The 17,112-nt window shown below is 44.9% G+C and overlaps 1 protein-coding gene and 1 long non-coding RNA gene across 3 annotated transcripts in view; one reads left to right on the top strand and one right to left on the bottom strand.

Moving 5' to 3' along the window:
- The window catches only part of TAPT1 (transmembrane anterior posterior transformation 1), a 1,296,801-nt gene that overhangs the window by 1,067,931 nt on the left and 211,758 nt on the right, over positions 1-17,112 (bottom strand). The window lies entirely within an intron of this gene.
- Positions 75-16,704, top strand: LOC122794065. Its single transcript, XR_006363612.1, has 4 exons — positions 75-88; positions 376-674; positions 9,150-9,154; positions 16,691-16,704. It is a non-coding gene; the product is annotated as an uncharacterized LOC122794065 (long non-coding RNA).

Genomic DNA, 17,112 nt, shown 5'->3' with positions numbered 1-17,112 from the left:
CAGACTGGGGTTGGAGCTCTCCTGGGTGGTCTAAAATTTCTGGCCCCTCTGAGGAACTGCTTGAGCAGCGGATGAGAGAAGAGGGGAGGTTCTGTGTTATAATGAGCTGAAATGGCTGAGGCATGGAATAGGACTCCGGTTCTATTTTGTTGGTTTTCGGAACTGGGGCCATGATTAAGAGGGACGGCCGGGGGCATTCGTATTGTGCCGCTAGAGGTGAAATTCTTGGACGGCAAGGCGAAGCGAAAGCATTTGCCAGAATGTTTTCATTAATCAAGACGAAAGTCGGAGGTTCAACGATCAGATACCGTCGTAGTTCGGACCATAAGCGACACCGACTAGCGATCCAGCTACGTTATTCCCATGACCGCCGAGCTTCCGGAAACCAAAGTCTTTGGGTTCCGGGGGCAGTATGGTTGCAAAGCTGAAACTTAAAGGAATTGACGGAAGGGCACCACCAGGAGTGGAGCTTGCGGCTTAATTTGACTCAACACGGGAAACCTCACCCGGCCCGGACACAGAAAGGATTGACAGATTGATAGCTCTTTCTCGATTCTGTGGGTGGTGGTGCATGGCCGTTCTTAGTTGGTGGAGCGATTTGTCTGGTTAATTCCGATAACGAACGAGACTCCGCCATGCTAACTAGTTATGCGGCCCCGTGCGGTCGTCTCCAAGTTAGAAGTAGATGAACTTAAATGGCAGATTTTGACGAATGCCCATGTATTTCCAGGGCTGAATGATGCACTTTCTATTAAATGTGTATTGAATTTATTGTCTCTTAATAGAAGATGAATTTGCACAATTTGGTACAATTCACAATTTTTAATGTATTAAATTTAATATATTTATTTATCTTGTTAAGATAATTTCTACATTAGTATGTAATTACTTTTGGAAATTGTCTTTTTAGTAGGTTATGTGTTTTATGACACATTACAAAGTTAAGCAAACTGGTTTTAAGGCATTCCACTTTAAATATTAATTGATGTTTTAATTGAATTGTGTATTTAAATGTTTGTTTGATATTCTTTACTGTTTTGTCTGAAGAAGGCTTGGAAAGGTCCGAGCCGAAAGCGCTTACAATAAAGCAGTTTTTATCTTATTGCTGCCAGCATTTTTGTTCCCAGGCTTCAAGTTTTACCAAGTTTTCGTTTTTGGAATTACTTTTTTCCTGTCCAAGTAGAATCTAAGTTGTCTGTGCACATCTAAGGAATGCAATATCCATTCCCCTTTATTCTGTGGATTGGCAAAGAAGATTGGCAAATGAATAGACTGATTAAGAGCCACACTGGACACCACCTTGGGCGTGAAGGATGGATTGGTTCTGAGGAACACCCTGTCCGCATGAAAGATGATGAAAGGCTCCACTGCCATAAGGGCCTGTAATTCAGATACCCTTCTAGCGGAAGTAATTGCTAAAAGGAAAGCTGTTTTCCAAGAAAGAAATTTTAAGTCTGCAGTAGCAGCTGGCTTGAAAGGAGGTAGAGTGAGTTTCTCCAAGACAAAGTTAAGGTCCCAGACTGGGGTTGGAGCTCTCCTGGGTGGTCTAAAATTTCTGGCCCCTCTGAGGAACTGCTTGAGCAGCGGATGAGAGAAGAGGGGAGGTTCTGTGTTATAATGAGCTGAAATGGCTGAGGCATGGATTTTAATGGAAGAAAAAGACAGGCCCTTGTGAAGCATCTCAGTTAAGTATTGTAAAATCTGAGGTAAATTGGGCACTGCTGTGCTCATCCCTTGAGATTGGTTCCAGGTAAAGAATCTTTTCCATTTTTCTGCATAAGATTTTCTAGTACTAGGCCTCCTTGCCTCTAAAATGATATCCATCACAGGTTTGCTGAGGGATGGTAAAGGAGAGATTAAGTAATTATCCAGGCTGCAAGGTTCAGTGTTAGAAGCTGAGGGTGCAGAATCTGGTTCTCCTGCTGAGACAAGCAGGGAAGGAGTCTGAGGCAGGTGCCATGGAGATAACCGTGACACACTGCGCAAGAGGGGGTACCAGTATTGTCGTGGACAGTCTGGACCAATCAAAATCATCCTTGGTTTGTCCTGTTTGATTTTTAGTAGAACTTTGGAGAGCAGAGGCGGGGGGGGGGGCATAAACTGACAGTTTTTTCCATCTGAAGGACACAGCATCCACTTTCCAGGCTTGTTTGTGGGAAGTCCTTGTGCAAAATTTGTCCAATTGGTAGTTCTGGGGAGAGGCAAACAGGTCTATATCTGGGCTCTCCCATTTGCTTGTCAACAAGTTGAAAATCCTTGGTTCCAGTTTCCACTCGTGTGGGTCCATTAGGCTTCTGCTTAGTCCGTCTGCCAGTGTATTTAATTTTCCTGGCAGGAATTGAGCTTGTTGGTGCACTTAGTAGATCACGGCTGTGTTCCACAATGCCATGGTTAGTCTGCAGAGGGGGTAAGAATATGTACCCCCCTACTTGTTTATGTACCAGATAACAGTGGTGTTGTCCGTCTTTACCATTAGTTGTCCTGGAAGCATGTGGTCCTTGAAGGCTGTCAGAGCATTCTGTACAGCTAACATTTCTTTTCGAGTGATATGCAAGTGCATTTGACTTGGGTTCCATTTGCCATGAATGCACTTCCCTGCCAGGTGAGCCCCCCATGCATAGTCTGATGCATCTGTTAGGGTTTGGGCAGCAGGGGTGGTGTGAAAGGTAGTCCCTTGTTTTTGTGGCAGGCCTCTGCCCACCAAAGGAACTCTAGGCATAGGCAAGGTATGATAGGAATCATTGTTTCTAGGTCTTGCGGATGTTGACACCATAGGCTTTTTAGATACCACTGTAGTTTCCTCATATGCAGTCTTGCATATGGAATTAGAAGAATGCAGGAGGCCATGAACCCCAAGGCTTGCAGTATTTGTCTTGCAGATAGCAGGGTTTTTGTGGCCACTTGTTTGAAGTAGGTTGTCAAATGAATTTGCTTTTCTGGCGTGCGGTAAGCCATCTGGGAAGTTGTATTCAAGCTTGCTCCCAGGAATATAATCTGTTGACAGGGTACCAGGAGTGATTTATATTAGTTTATGGTGTACCCCAGACAAGTTAGAAATTTTTTTACAAAAGGCCAGAGGATTCAAAAGTATGTCTTGGCTTTCTGCCTGAATTAGACAATCATCCAGGTATGGGTATATTTTAATTTTTTTTTTCTGTAAAATGCAATAACTGGAGCTAGGCACTTTGTGAATACCTTGGGCGCAGTAGATAAGCCAAAGGGCAGTGCAGAGAACAGAGTCCGTGTAGCCTGCTTTGAAGTGTAGGTATCTTCTGCAAGATTCCCTGACTGGGACGTGCAGGTATGTTTCTTTTAAATCTAGTGTTGCCAACCAGGCATCTTTGCCTAGCATATGAAGTAATTGGTGAGGAGTCAGTATCTTGAATTTTGGAATCTCCAAAAAGGTGTTTAGAGTAGACCGGTCCAGGACAGGATGCCATGAATTGTCTTTTCTGGGTACCAGGAAAAGTCTTGAGTAGAAACCTTGGCTCTTTTCCTCTTCTGGTACCAGTTGAATAGCCCCCATGTTTAAGAGAGAAAATACTTGTTTTTGGGCCTCTGCCCACTGATTTGGGGGTAGGTCCGGCCACCCACTTGGTGATGGCAATGTGTGGAAGTGAAATCTGTATCCCTGGGACACTATATTTAAAACCCATTTATCCTGGGTAATGAGTTCCCAATTCTTTACATAAACAGCAATCTTTCCCCCCAAAGGGGCAGTCGGTTGATAGGTGCTTGGAAATTTTAAAAGGAAGTCATTGAGACAGTTTACCATAGGGGGAGTCTTATTATTTCCAGAATTGGAAGTGGAGGCCCCCCACGGCTTAGTTCTGCGAGTCACCTGGGACTGAAACCTGGGGTTTTTGCTGTGCCTGGGTTTGGCTTGAGAAGACCTGGAAGGGGCTGGAAAGAACCAATTCTTAGAGGGCCAGTACCTACTAAATCTAGGAGGCTGAACTTGCAAAAAATCTTTAACAGTTTGTATAGATTTAGCTTTATCTTCCATCTTTTTAAGAACTTCCTCAGCCTTGTTGCCAAACAGGTGGTCCTAATTTAAAGGAGCATCCAACAATTTAGCTTTAACATGATCAGGCAAAGATTGCTCCTTAAGCCAAGCATGCCTTCTGAGCACAGACCCAGAAACAGCAGCCCTGCAAGAGGCCTCTAATGAATCAAAACCACACTGCAAAGTATGTTTTCCAACTTGTTCGACAGAATGCATTAAATCCTGTAATTCTTTATTTTCCACACAGTCAGGAATCAACATAATTTTCTGTTTAAGCAGTCCACTAACATGTTGCTGATATTTTAACATATGAAACTGGCAGTTTAAAGCCCTACTGGCCAAGGTTGCAGAAATGTAAACCTTCTTACCCCATCTATCCAGCGCCCTGGAGTCTCTATCAGAAGGGGTAGGATTTTTAGCAGTAGAAGCCTTAATGCCCTTGGGCCCCTGTGAAATAGTCTCTGGATCTGCAATAGGATTTTTGAAAAGGAACTTCTGGGACTCAGGAACCCTGTAGTATCGGTCAGGTTTTCTGGGAGTAGGAGACAGGGAATCAGGGGCCAAACTAGATTCCGAAAAAGCATCATCAACAAGGAGAAACAGCTAAAGGCCTATGCTGAGGTAGGAGAAGGAAATCCCTAAGCCTCTTTATTGAATCAAAAAAATCCTGGCTTTCCCAGTGGAAATTCTCCCTTACAGTATGTAAGGTTTCCCCAAAAGAAAAATCCTCAGGAGAGGAAGCAGAGGGAATAGAGTCCTCTGCATCAGAATCTTCATAAGTAGGTAAGGGTAAATCCAGATCATCAGAAGAGTCATAAAAAACAGAATCCTGATCAGAAGATTCATAATCAACTTCAGTCCTAGGCCTCTTAAAAGGCGGGGGGGGGGGTTGGCTACCCCTGATTAAGAGGTATTAGATCTTCAGCCATTCTTATCATTTGTTTTTTAGGCATAGAGGCCTGAGCATGTGGCCTGGGCGTCGGTTTTTTAGACATGCATCGAGATTTAGGCCTAAGTAATGAAGGAGGCGTCGATTTAATATGCAAGTCCGTAGGCCTGAATACACCCTCAGAAGCCAGTGCCTGCACAGCGGCTCCAGACCCATCCAAGGTACAGACATCCGCGGGTTCCATAGCTGAAGCATCTCACGGCATACCGGACTCTGAATGGGTCTCAGTAGAAGACTGCGAATCAGAAGTAGCAGGTATTAGAGGCTGCGAAAGCACCTCACTGAGTACAGGCGAACTGGCGACTGGCTTAGGAGAAGCATTGTCGGCAGTTTTGGACTTTGGCGGCCTGTCTCTGTCTTTATCTTTGCATTTTTTTGGAATCCCTGTAGTCTTGATGGCTAACCGATGACATTTCTGGATAATTAAACCGAGAACCGAAATATTTAGAGGCGAAAATATACAGACGACGGATAGTGTGTTGATTAAATAAAGCACAAAACTGACAGCAAGGTATGTCGTGGGCAGGGCTTAGGCAAGGAATACAGTACAAATGAAAATCTTTAGGAGGTATTTGCTTTCCACAAGTAATGCAATTATTAACTTTTACTGACATCGGCAAGGAGCAAGAAAAAGTTTCCCCGACGGGGTACTTAGCTTTAGTTGAAGACTTCGGTTCTGAAACTTGAAAACAAAAATTTCAGGAGTCAGCGGACCGGCACTTGTGAATTGCTTCTGCTTCGGCCACCACACGGCAAGAAAGACTGATGTAATGGCTTCGGCTACATGTTTTATACCCCTGATGACCTGACGTCATGGAAGAAGGGACAGCGACCAATGCAGGACCCAAGACTTTGTTAATCAGGCTGACTGAGGGCTACCTGCAAGTAGATAACCCAAACGTAATGACTGCAACAATGAAACACGAAGAAAGTACAGTTTTGTACCTACCATAAATGTAGATGTCCGAACTGGATAGCATCTGCAGTCATAACAAATGGGTAGTCCTGTCGTCAGGCAGCCCTTCAGTCGGCCGGATTCCAAAGTCTGGGTCTGGCTTCGGCCGATGTCGCACTCCACCCGACGTCATCTCTGTTGGTCTTCGGGTATAAAAGCATCGGCCGACGCCATTTTCTTCAGTGTTTCTTGCCCCAGGTGCCAGTTGCCCTTTTAGAAGGCTAAATTTGGATAAATGCCAATGTATGCAGATAAGGTAGAAGGCAAATACATATGTACAAACAAATACACCATAAGAGACTCCCCCCCAGCTAGCTATTAGGAGTGTAAATACCCTAGGAGTACCACAGAGGGGAAGGAGGGTGGGTAATCCTGACTGCAGATGCTATCCAGTTCGGACATCTACATTTATGGTAGGTACAAAACTGTACTATGTCCTTCATGGATGCATCTGCAGTCATAACAAATGGGTAGAATACCATAGCTAAACTAGGGGTGGAGGAAGTGAAAAATTTATGGTGTAGTTAGGATCCCTTGCAGTACAGCAGTGGCAAACCCTGCTCGGGATCTAGAATATAGAGGTAGATTGTAATGCTTGGCAAATGTATGCACGGAGGTCCAAGTAGCCGCCTCAATAATGTCCTTGGTTGCCACTCCTCGTAAGAAAGCTGTGGTAGTGGCTGTAGCTCTTGTTGAATGAGGCCTTATGTTCTGTGGCATTGGTTTTCCATGGAAGGAGTAACAGAATCTGATGCAATTTCCTATCCATTTGGAGATTGTCTGTTTGGAAATTGCTTTCCCTTCCTTTCCTGGTGCATAGGCCACTAACAGCTGGTCAGTTTTTCTGTTACCTTTGGTTCTGTCCAGGTAGTAGCGTAACTGTCTATGTACATCCAAAGTATGCAGTAGCCTTTCCCCCCTGTTCTGAGGGTTGGGAAAGAAGGTAGGCAGGTGGATTGTCTGGTTTAAGGACACTCTGGATACCACCTTTGGCATAAATGTAGGATTAGTCCTCATGGAGACTCTATCTTGGTGGAAGATCAGGAAGGGTTGTACTGCCATTAAGGCCTGGAGTTCTGAAACCCTTCTTGCTGAAGTAATTGCCAGAAGGAAAGCAGTTTTCCATGATAGGTGTTGCAGATCCGCTGTTCCTGCTGGTTCAAATGGAGGGAGTGTCAATTTTTCAAGTACAAAATTCAAGTCCCATGTTGGTAGTGGTGGTTTCCTAGGAGGTTTTACATTCTTGATTCCTCTGAGGAATTGCCTAAGTAGAGGTGCGAAGACAGGTGGATCAGAACTGTATTCTGCAGAAATAGCTGAAGCATGTATCTTGATGGAGGAATAGGACAGCCCTGTGTGTAGAAGCTCTGCCAAGTACTCCAGGATGTTAGCAATGTCTAAGTTTGACGCCTCTTTTCCTCTTTCCGCACTCCAAGTGGCAAACCTTTTCCATTTTCCTGCATAGTTCCTTCTTGTTGAAGGTCTGCGGGCTTCCAGTATAATGTCTTTAACCCTTTGAGATAGGACTGGGTTAGTTGTTCTTAAGTTATGTACCAGGCAGTAAGCTGTAAGGTCTTTAGGTTTGGATGCAGGATGTTGTAGTTGTTCTGAGTTAACATCAAAGGCATCAGGGGGATTGACCACATTATCCCCTGAGACATGCTCCTCAGCAGGGGATACCAGTGTTGCCTTGGCCAATTCGGAGCTATTAGAATCATCCTTGGTTGTTCCTCTTTGATTTTCAGTAGTACTTTGTGCATCAAAGGAAGAGGTGGGTATGCATATGCTGTCAGGCCTTTCCAGCTGAAGGAAAGGGAGTCCACCTTCCATGCAAGCGGGTGGAATGTCCTTGTGCAGAATTTCCTGAGCTGGTGGTTGAGTGGGGAAGCGAACAGGTCTATTTGTGGCATTCCCCATTTTTTTTGTGATGGTCTTGAAGATGTCCGGGTGCAGCATCCATTCGTGAGCATCCGAGGTGGTTCTGCTTAACATATCTGCTAGGGTATTTTCTTTTCCTGTACGAAGGTTGCCTGTAACTGTATGTTGTAGCTCAGAGCCATGTTCCAAAGGTCCAGAGTCATTCTGCATAGGGGGTAAGAATGCGTGCCCCCTTGCTTGTTGATGTACCACATGACTGTGGTGTTGTCTGTCCTTATCAATAAATGGCCTTCCTTGAGAAAAGGTTTGAATTTCTGGATTGCTAGTTGCACTGCCAGCATTTCTTTTGGTTTATGTGTAGGTGCAGCTGGTCTGGGGTCCACAATCCTTGTATGCATTTGTCCAACATGTGTGCCCCAGCCTTGGTCTGAGGCATCCGTTGTGATGGTCTGGTTAAGCTTGACCTTTGTGGAAGGGCAAGCCTAGGTTTGCCTGGCATGCTTGGGCCCACCATAGGAATTCTTGTTTCAGGCATGGGATTAGTGGGATTTCGGTTTCTAAGCTGTGCCTGTGTTGAGACCATAAGTTTTTTAGGTACCACTGTAGTTTTCTCATATGCAGTCTGGCATGAGGAATCAAGATTATGCATGATGCCATGAATCCCAAGGCCTGCAGCACCTTTCTTGCTGTTAGTTTGTTCTGTTTTGTTAATGCCAAGAAGTAAAGGGGTGGTAGTTCTTGTTTTTCTGCAGTCAGGAATGCCATTTGTTTTACTGTGTCCAATTCTGCACCCAAGAAGGTTCTTGTCTGGGATGGGATCAGCCTTGACTTTTTTAAGTTGACTGTGTATCCCAGGGCTTGTAGCAAGCAAATGACCCTTTGTAAATCTGTTGTCAGCTTGTCTTGGTTGTCCGCTTGTAGCAGGCAGTCGTCCAGGTATGGATAGATTTGGATTCCCTGCAGCCTGCAATGAGCGATTACTGATGCCAGGCATTTTGTGAATACTCTGGGCAGTAGATAAGCCAAAAGGCAATGCTGAGAATTGATAATGCTCTGATCCTGCAAGGAATCTGAGGTATCTTCTGCAAATTGGTCGTATGGGGACGTGCAGGTATGCCTCCTTGAGATCTAGAGTTACCAGCCAACACTCCTTGCCCAGCATGGGAAGAAGTTGCTGCAAGGTCAGCATTTAGAATTTTGGAACGATGATGTATGTGTTTAAGATGGACAGATCGAGAATGGGTCTCCAAGTTTTTCTTTTCTTGGGACTAGAAAGAGTCTGGAGTAAAACCTTTGCCCTGTTGATTTACTGGCACTCTCCACAGCTCTCATGTTGGTTAGCTGAATTACCTGGTTTTGAGCTTCTGTTCTTTGAGTTGGAGGTAAGTTTGGCATTCCTCTTTTACTGGTAAGGTGTGGAAGTGGAACCTGTAGCCTTGGTCTATGGTTTTAAAATCCACTTGTCTTTTGTGATATAGTGCCAGTTTTGTGAAAATAAGGCTAATTTTCCGCCTAATGGAGCTGCTAATTGCTCTCTGGTAGGCGGTGTCAGGACGCAGTCACTGTGAATGTCCTGTTGCAGTGGCAGTGGTTGTGGCAGAGCCTCGCTGGTTATTACCTTGCCACTGTCTTCCTCTGTAGGCACTTCCTCTGGGTTGGTTTCTGCCTCGAGGCGTCTATACCTGCCTCTTTGGTTCTTTGATGAGTCTGGAAAGGACCAATTTTTGGCAGGCCAATTTCTGCTAAACCGAGGGGGCTGAACCTGTAAGAAATCCTTAACTGTTTGTACAGATTTTGCCTTCTCTTCCATTTTCTTCATTACTTGTTGAGCAGAGATACCAAATAGACAGTCCTTATCCATAGGAGCATCCAACAGCTTTGCTTTTACCTGATCCGGAAGGACCTGCTCTTTCAGCCATGCATGCCTTCTTATCACTGTGCCAGTCATGGCTGATCTAAATGAAGCCTCCAGTGCATCATAGCCACATTTTAAAGAATGGTTACTAACCTGTTGTATGTTATTTACCATTTCTAAAATATATTTCTTATCTAAGGGTTCTTCAGAAGAAACTTTCTTAGACAACTGATCAAGCATAAACTCTTGGTATTGTATCATGTGAAACTGACAGTTTAAAGCTCTAGCTGAGAGAGTGGCAGAGGTGTAGACTTTTTTGCCCCATCTGTCTAAAGACCTGGCTTCCCTTTCAGCAGGAGAGGGTTTTTTGTAGAGGTAGAAGCTACTGCCTTAGGCCCCTGGGCTATAGTCTCAGGATCTGCAAGTGGGGCCCTGAAAAGGTGGTGATGAGTGTTGGGTACCCTGTAAAATCTGTCAGGTTTGGCAGGGGCTGGAGGTAAAGAATCAGGAGCAGTGCAAACATCATTAAATGCATCATCCACAACAGGCAAGACTGGAGGTATAGCTAAGGGCCTATGTTGTGGTAGGTGCAGAAAAGTTCTAAGCCTTTTTCTTGAGTCTGAGAAATCCTGTTCTTGCCATTGGAATTGCTCTCTCATGGCATGTAAGGTTTCCCCAAAAGAGAATTCTTCTGGAGGTGAGGCCGATGGAATGGATTCATCAGCATCGGAGTCTTCATAAGTGGACAAAGGAGCCTCATCAGAGTACTCCTGCTGGGGAGGCTCTGTTCTAGGTCTCTTTTCTGGGGGCTGAGAGGCCCTGTCTGGGTGTGATTGGGATCCCCTGATTAAGGAAATCAAATCCTCTGCCAGAGTAAGCATTTGAGAACTAGAAGGGTGTCTGTGTGAGGGGGTCTTAGCAGGAACTGTTTTAGCAGTTTTGGCTGCTTTGGCCCTGGCAAAGGCCTTGATAGACATGGTTGCAGGAGGCCTAGCAGCACCACGTGCTGGGGTGGAAACATCCAAAGGGATGGTGTCAGATAAATCAGTCGAGGCCCCAGGAGTAGCTAAAGTTTCAGAGGTCGATTCAGCTAAAGTAGCAGGAGCCTCGGAAGAAATCAGGGTTTCGGCTGAGATTTGACCGGTTTTCTTGGTTTCGGCCGAAACCGAGACACTCGCGGTTTGCTTATCCGTGGTTTCAGCCGAAACCGCGGACCGCGAGTGTCGGTCCTTTTCTTTGCGTTTTTAATTGTTTGGGTAGTCGGTTGTTCCGGCGGCATAATGTACGCAAAATCTGAGCGAAAAACTGTTCAGCGAACTCCGACCGGCGCCTAAGCGTTCGGTTGAAGGATGAACAGGCTAGGCAGGCAGCAACGCCGTGGTCTGGGCCTAAACAAGGTAGGCAGTAAGAGTGGAAATCCTTATGAGGTATTTGTTTCCCACAGGTTAAACAATTGTTTACTTTTTCTGACATCGGCTGAGGCAAGAAAAGGTCCCCAGCGGGTACTTAGCTTTTAGAAGTCTTGGTAGTATTCGGTAGTAGGAATCTCTGGATCTGACCGACCGGCACTTGCGAACAGCTTCTGCTTGATGCAGCGGCAAGAAAGACTGGAGAAAATGGCGTCGGCCGATGCTTTTATACCCGAAGACCAACAGAGATGACGTCGGGTGGAGTGCGACATCGGCCGAAGCCAGACCCAGACTTTGGAATCCGGCCGACTGAAGGGCTGCCTGACGACAGGACTACCCATTTGTTATGACTGCAGATGCATCCATGAAGGACATCAACTGGTTCTATTACTCACTGGGACAGTATGTGACAAAGAACAGGTGGAAACAAAACAGTCTGCTCTGCTTGATAAGTTATGATCCACTGGAAAGGAAGACTTTCCTCCCAGTGCCACCTGTAACCCTGATGAATGATTTTCAGAGCCCATTTTTCTGAAACAATCTGTTGCCAAAGAGAAATATGGAGATTCAAACTTTCTGGAAGAGAAAAGGGACCAGTGTAGGAGGGGATCACAAGTTTTCATGAACAGTCAGTCTTCTTGGACTGTCCTTGGTTTTGGGAGGTTTGAGACTTCTTTTTGAAACCTCTGTCACTTCTTCTTAAAATTTTGTTTATCTGAATTCTGTTTAGACTGTTTATTCTGTTTTTTGCCAAAACTGGTTGAGGAAAAAGAAAAACCCTTGGACAATTTGAAAAAGTAGGGCACAAAAATCTTAGAGATTGCCTTGATCAGCTTGCACCTTTCATTACACATTTTGATCATCTCTGCAGCACAAAGGCCAAAACCCTCTACCGAAGGGAGAATTTAAAATCTCATTTTTTACATCATCTGGGAGGTTCTTAGAATGCATCCAAGCAAACCTCCTTAAAAAACAGTAATATTGGCCACAGCTCTGGAAGAAGAATCAACAGAGTCATACACACTGCAAACAATGAGCAATGACCTGTGCAATAGAAGAAATAAGTTATTTAAAGAAGATTTTTATTCACAAGAAGAAACTGTAGATAGAACATTCCTCACACTTCACAGTATGTCAGAACAAACTTTAGCATATGACCCTGACGATTTAAAATTCTGAAAATCAAGTTGTAGACATACATTTTTTCCCATACCTATCAATAATTTTCCCATCCTTATTAGAACGACCAGGATTGGAATTAACTAAGGGTTTAGCAGGGAGTCAACTAAAGCTATAGCTGCTGGGTCAGGTTTGGGAATGGTGTATAAACACTTAAAAGACTGAGAAACGTTACTACATCTTATCTCCCTTTTAATGGCAACTGGCTACCAAGAAAATTGCAAGCAGTAAGGTGCACATCCTCTAAAGCAGACAGGACTGGATGAATGGGTGTAGATTCTGGAAAATCCTTCTGCAACAACTCATATTTTCTGAGGGAATGAAAATCCTCAGTGTTCTCCCACTGAAAACACTGTGACAATCTAGCAACAGTCTCACAGAAACAGATCCCCTCCCCCAAAAGTGAGAATCAGAAAAGTACAGTTTTGTACCTACCATAAATGTAGATGTCCGATAGATATGCAACTGCAGTCATAACATATGGGTTGTCCTGCCTCAGGCAGCCCTCGGTCGGCCGAATTCCAAAGTCTGGGTCCGGCGTCGGCTGGTGTCGCCTCCTCTCCGACATCACAACGGCTGGAGTATAAAGGCATCGGCCGACGCCATCTTCTTCAGTGTTTCTTGCCCCAGATGCCAGGTGCCCTCCTAGGAAGGCTAAATTTGGTAAATGGATAAAAATAATCCCAAACATGCACAACAGTAATAAACAGATACACCATAGGAATACCCCCAGCTAATGGGAAAAGGGGTAGGGACCCAAAAAAGAAGGATACAGAAGGGTAGGAGGGTGGGAAAATCCGACTGCAGTTGCATATCTATCGGACATCTACATTTATGGTAGGTACAAAACTGTACTATGTCCTTCAAGAATGCAACTGCAGTCATAACATATGGGTTGAATACCATAGCCAAGCTGGGGGTGGATGGATCTATGATAATGATGGTGTGGCTAAAATCCCCTGCAGGACTGCCGAAGCAAAGCCTGCTCGGGATATGGAGTATAAAGCCAGGTTGTAGTGCTTGGTAAATGTATGCACGGAGCTCCATGTAACAAAATGTCCTTTGTTGCCACTCCTCTTAGGAAAGCTGTGGAAGTGGCTAAAGCTCTGGTGGAATGTGGCCTAATATTGGCTGGTACACCTTTTCCATGGAAGGAATAGCAGAATCTGATGCAATGTCCAATCCATTTTGAAATTGGATGTTTGGAGATTGTTTTTCCTTGTACTCCAGCAGCATAGGCTACAAACAGTTGGTCAGACTTTCTGGTGGCCTTAGTTCTGTCCAAGTAGTAACGTAGTTGTCTGTGTATGTCCAAAGTATGCAGAAGTTTTTTCCCCCCTATTTTGAGGATTGGGGAAGAATGTAGGCAGGTGAATTGCTTGATTTAGAGACACCCTGGAAATAACTTTTGGCATGAATGTAGGATTTGTTCTTAGAGAAACTCTGTCTTGATGGAAAATGAGGAAGGGAGGCACTGCCATGAGTGCCTGTATCTCCGAAACTCTTCTTGCAGATGTGACTGCCAATAAGAAGACCGTCTTCCATGAAAGAAATTGCATTTCTGAAGTTGCTGCTGGTTCAAATGGAGGAAGAGTTGATTTTTCCAACACATAATTGAGGTCCCATGCAGGTATTGGCTGTTTTCTGGGAGGTTTGATATTCTTTATCCCTCTTAGAAACTGTCTTAGCAGAGGATGTGAAAACACTGGAGGGTCACAGTTGTATTTTGCTGAGATTGCTGAGGCATGAATCTTTATTGAAGAGTATGAGAGTCCAGTATGAAATAGTTCTGCCAAATATTCTACTATCTGAGGTATACTCGGTAATGCTGTGTCCTGACCCCTGTTGGCATTCCAGATGCTGAATCTCTTCCACTTGGCTGTATAGGTTTTTCTGGTGGAAGGTCGGCGTGCTTCCAGCAAGATCTCTTGAACTGATTTGGAAAGAGAGTTAGGTGGAGAAATCAAGGTAGCCTCCAAGCTGTCAGATGTAATGTTTTCAGGTCTTGATGTACAGTCCTGTAATTGTGTTGTGTTAAGAGCAGGGGCCATAGGGTCAGAGGCCATGGCTTGGTCCGAGTTATGGTCAATAGCAATGGGTACCAGTGTTGCCTTGGCCAGTCCGGAGCTATCAAGATGCCTGTTGGTTGTTCTGCTTTGATCTTCAGTATCACCTTGGTCAGCAGAGGCAGAGGAGGGAATGCATAAATTTTTAGAGAATTCCAGCTGAAGGAGAGAGCATCCGTTTTCCAGGCTAGAGGATGGTGAGTCCTTGTGCAGAACTTTTCCAGGTGATGATTTGAGTGGGAAGCAAAAAGGTCTACGTCCGGTCTTCCCCATGTCTTCGTCAGTTGAGAGAAAGTGTGAGGGTGCAGCATCCATTCGTGTGGATCCATAAAGTTTCTGCTCAGCTTGTCCGCCAGTACATTGTCCTTGCCTGGTACAAACTGGGATTGCAAATGTATCTTCAGGCTCAGAAATTTTTCCCAGAGAAGCATTGTTAGTCTGCAGAGGGGATAAGAATGAGTGCCTCCCTGCTTGTTTATGTACCACATGACCGTGGTGTTGTCTGTCCTTATTAGCAAATGCCCTTGTTGTAGTGATTTTTCGAAAGTTTAGATTGCATGTATCACTGCCAACATCTCCTTTTGGTTTATGTGCAGACGTCTTTCCTTTGGCGTCCAAAGACCTTGAATGCATCTGCCCTCCATGTGCGCCCCCCATCCATGGTCTGAGGCGTCTGTTGTAATTATTTGGCCTGCTTGAGGTCTGTTGAAAGACATGCCTTTGTTTAGCTGACTGGCTTGGGCCCACCATAAAAATTCCTTTTGCAGACATGGAATAAGTGGGATTATTTCCTCTAGGCTTTGGCTGTGTTGAGACCATAAGTTTTTTAAATACCATTGCAGCTTTCTCATATGAAGTCTTGCCAAAGGTATCAGAAGGATGCAAGATGCCATGAACCCCATGGCCTGCAGGATTTTCCTTGCAGTCAGCTGGGAGAGTTTTGCTAGACCTTTGAAGTACTCTGGTAACTGCTGCTGTTTTTCCTGTGTGAGGTAGGCCATTTGGTTTTCTGTGTCCAGCTTGGCTCCTAGGAAGATAATCTGTTGGGATGGCAGTAGTTTTGACTTCTGAATGTTGACTGTGTATCCCAAGGCTTGCAGTAGATGCATGACATAGTCCAAATTTTCTTTTAAGGTTTGTTTGTTGTCTGCTTGTATGAGGCAGTCGTCCAGGTAGGGGTATATTTGAATCCCCTGCAGTCTGCAGTGTGCCACTACTGATGCCAGGCATTTCGTGAACACTCTGGGCAGTAGATAAGCCAAGCGGCAATGCTGAGAATTGATAATGCTCTGTCCCTGCAAGAAATCTGAGGTATCTTCTGCAACTTTGTCTGATTGGGACATGCAGGTATGCCTCCTTGAGGTCCAGAGTGACCAGCCAAGACCCCTTGCCCAACATGGGAAGGAGTTGCTGCAACGTCAGCATTTTGAACTTTGGCACCATGAGAAAAGTGTTTAGAGTTGACAAGTCCAGTATGGGTCTCCATTTGTTTTCTTTTCTAGGAACAAGGAACAGTCTTGAATAAAATCCCTGGCCTTGCTCCTGAGGAGGAACCCTTTCTATTGCTTTTATACTTAACAGCTTGGAAACTTGAGTGAGCGCCTCTGCCCTTTGATGATGTGGCAGGTTTGGCATGCCTTGTCTTATTGGTAATGTGTGGACGTGGAATCTGTAACCTTTGTCTATCAAATCCAGAATCCAGTTGTCCTTGGTTAAAATATGCCAGTTTTGAGAGAATAAGGATAATTTTCCGCCCAAAGGTGCTTCTCTTTGAACCTTTGTAGGCGTATGAAAGTCAAGTCATTGTGATTGTCCTTGTGGTGCAGCTGAACTGTCTGCGCCACTTCTTTGATTTGGAGGTTGCCATTGGCGGCCCCTGTAAGATCCTCTGTATTGCCCTCTACCTCGGGCACGTCTGCTTTTTCCCCTTTGAAACTTGTCTGAGCCGGGGAAGGACCAATTCTTTGAGGGCCAGTTTCTGCTAAATCTGGGTGGCTGAACCTGAAGGAAATCCTTGACTGTCTGTACTGACTTTGCTTTTTCCTCTATGGATTTCAGTACATCCTGTGCATTAGCACCAAAAAGATTCTGTTTTTCCAGAGGTGCATCAAGTAACTTTACTTTAACATGGTCAGGCAAAGGCTGATCCTTTAACCAAGCATGTCTACGTATCACAGCCCCAGTCACAGCTGCCCTACATGAAGCTTCCAGTGCATCATAACCACACTGAAGAAAATGGTTATTAACCTGCTGAGTGTTATGTATATGATCCTGCAATGCCTTTTTATCAATAGGCTCAGGAGAGGCTAACTTTTTCTGTAAATCATCCAGGAGAAAATCTTGGTACTGAAACATGTGAAAAAGGCAGTTAAGTGACCTCATGGCTAGGGAAGTAGAGGTGTACACTTTTTTACCCCATCTCTCCAGGGACCTTGCTTCTCTGTCCGCTGGCAGAGGGTTTTTGGCAGAGGAGGTAGCCACTCCCTTGGGGCCCTGTGAAATAGATTCTAGATCCACAGAGTGGGCCTTAAAGAGGTGCTTGTGAGTGTCAGGGACCCTATAATATCTGTCCGGCTTGACAGGAGCAGGAGGAAGAGAATCAGGGTTAGCACTGGAGTCAGAGAAAACATCATCCAAAACATCCATAACAGGTGGAATAGCCAAAGGTCTGTGCTGAGGAAGCTTGAGGAAGGTACGAAGCCTTTTCCTAGAGTCAGAGAATTCCTGACCCTGCCATTGAAAATGTTCTCTCATGGAATGCAGGACTTCACCAAAAGAGAAATCCTCTGGAGGGGAGGCAGAGGGAATTGATTCC

Source organism: Protopterus annectens, chromosome 2.part1 (genome assembly GCF_019279795.1).
Source record: "Protopterus annectens isolate FY-2018-M chromosome 2.part1, PAN1.0, whole genome shotgun sequence".
Taxonomy (NCBI): Eukaryota; Metazoa; Chordata; order Ceratodontiformes; family Protopteridae; genus Protopterus; species Protopterus annectens.
The sequence above is the reverse complement of the archived record's forward strand: the minus strand, read 5'-3'. Positions and strand labels throughout refer to the sequence as shown.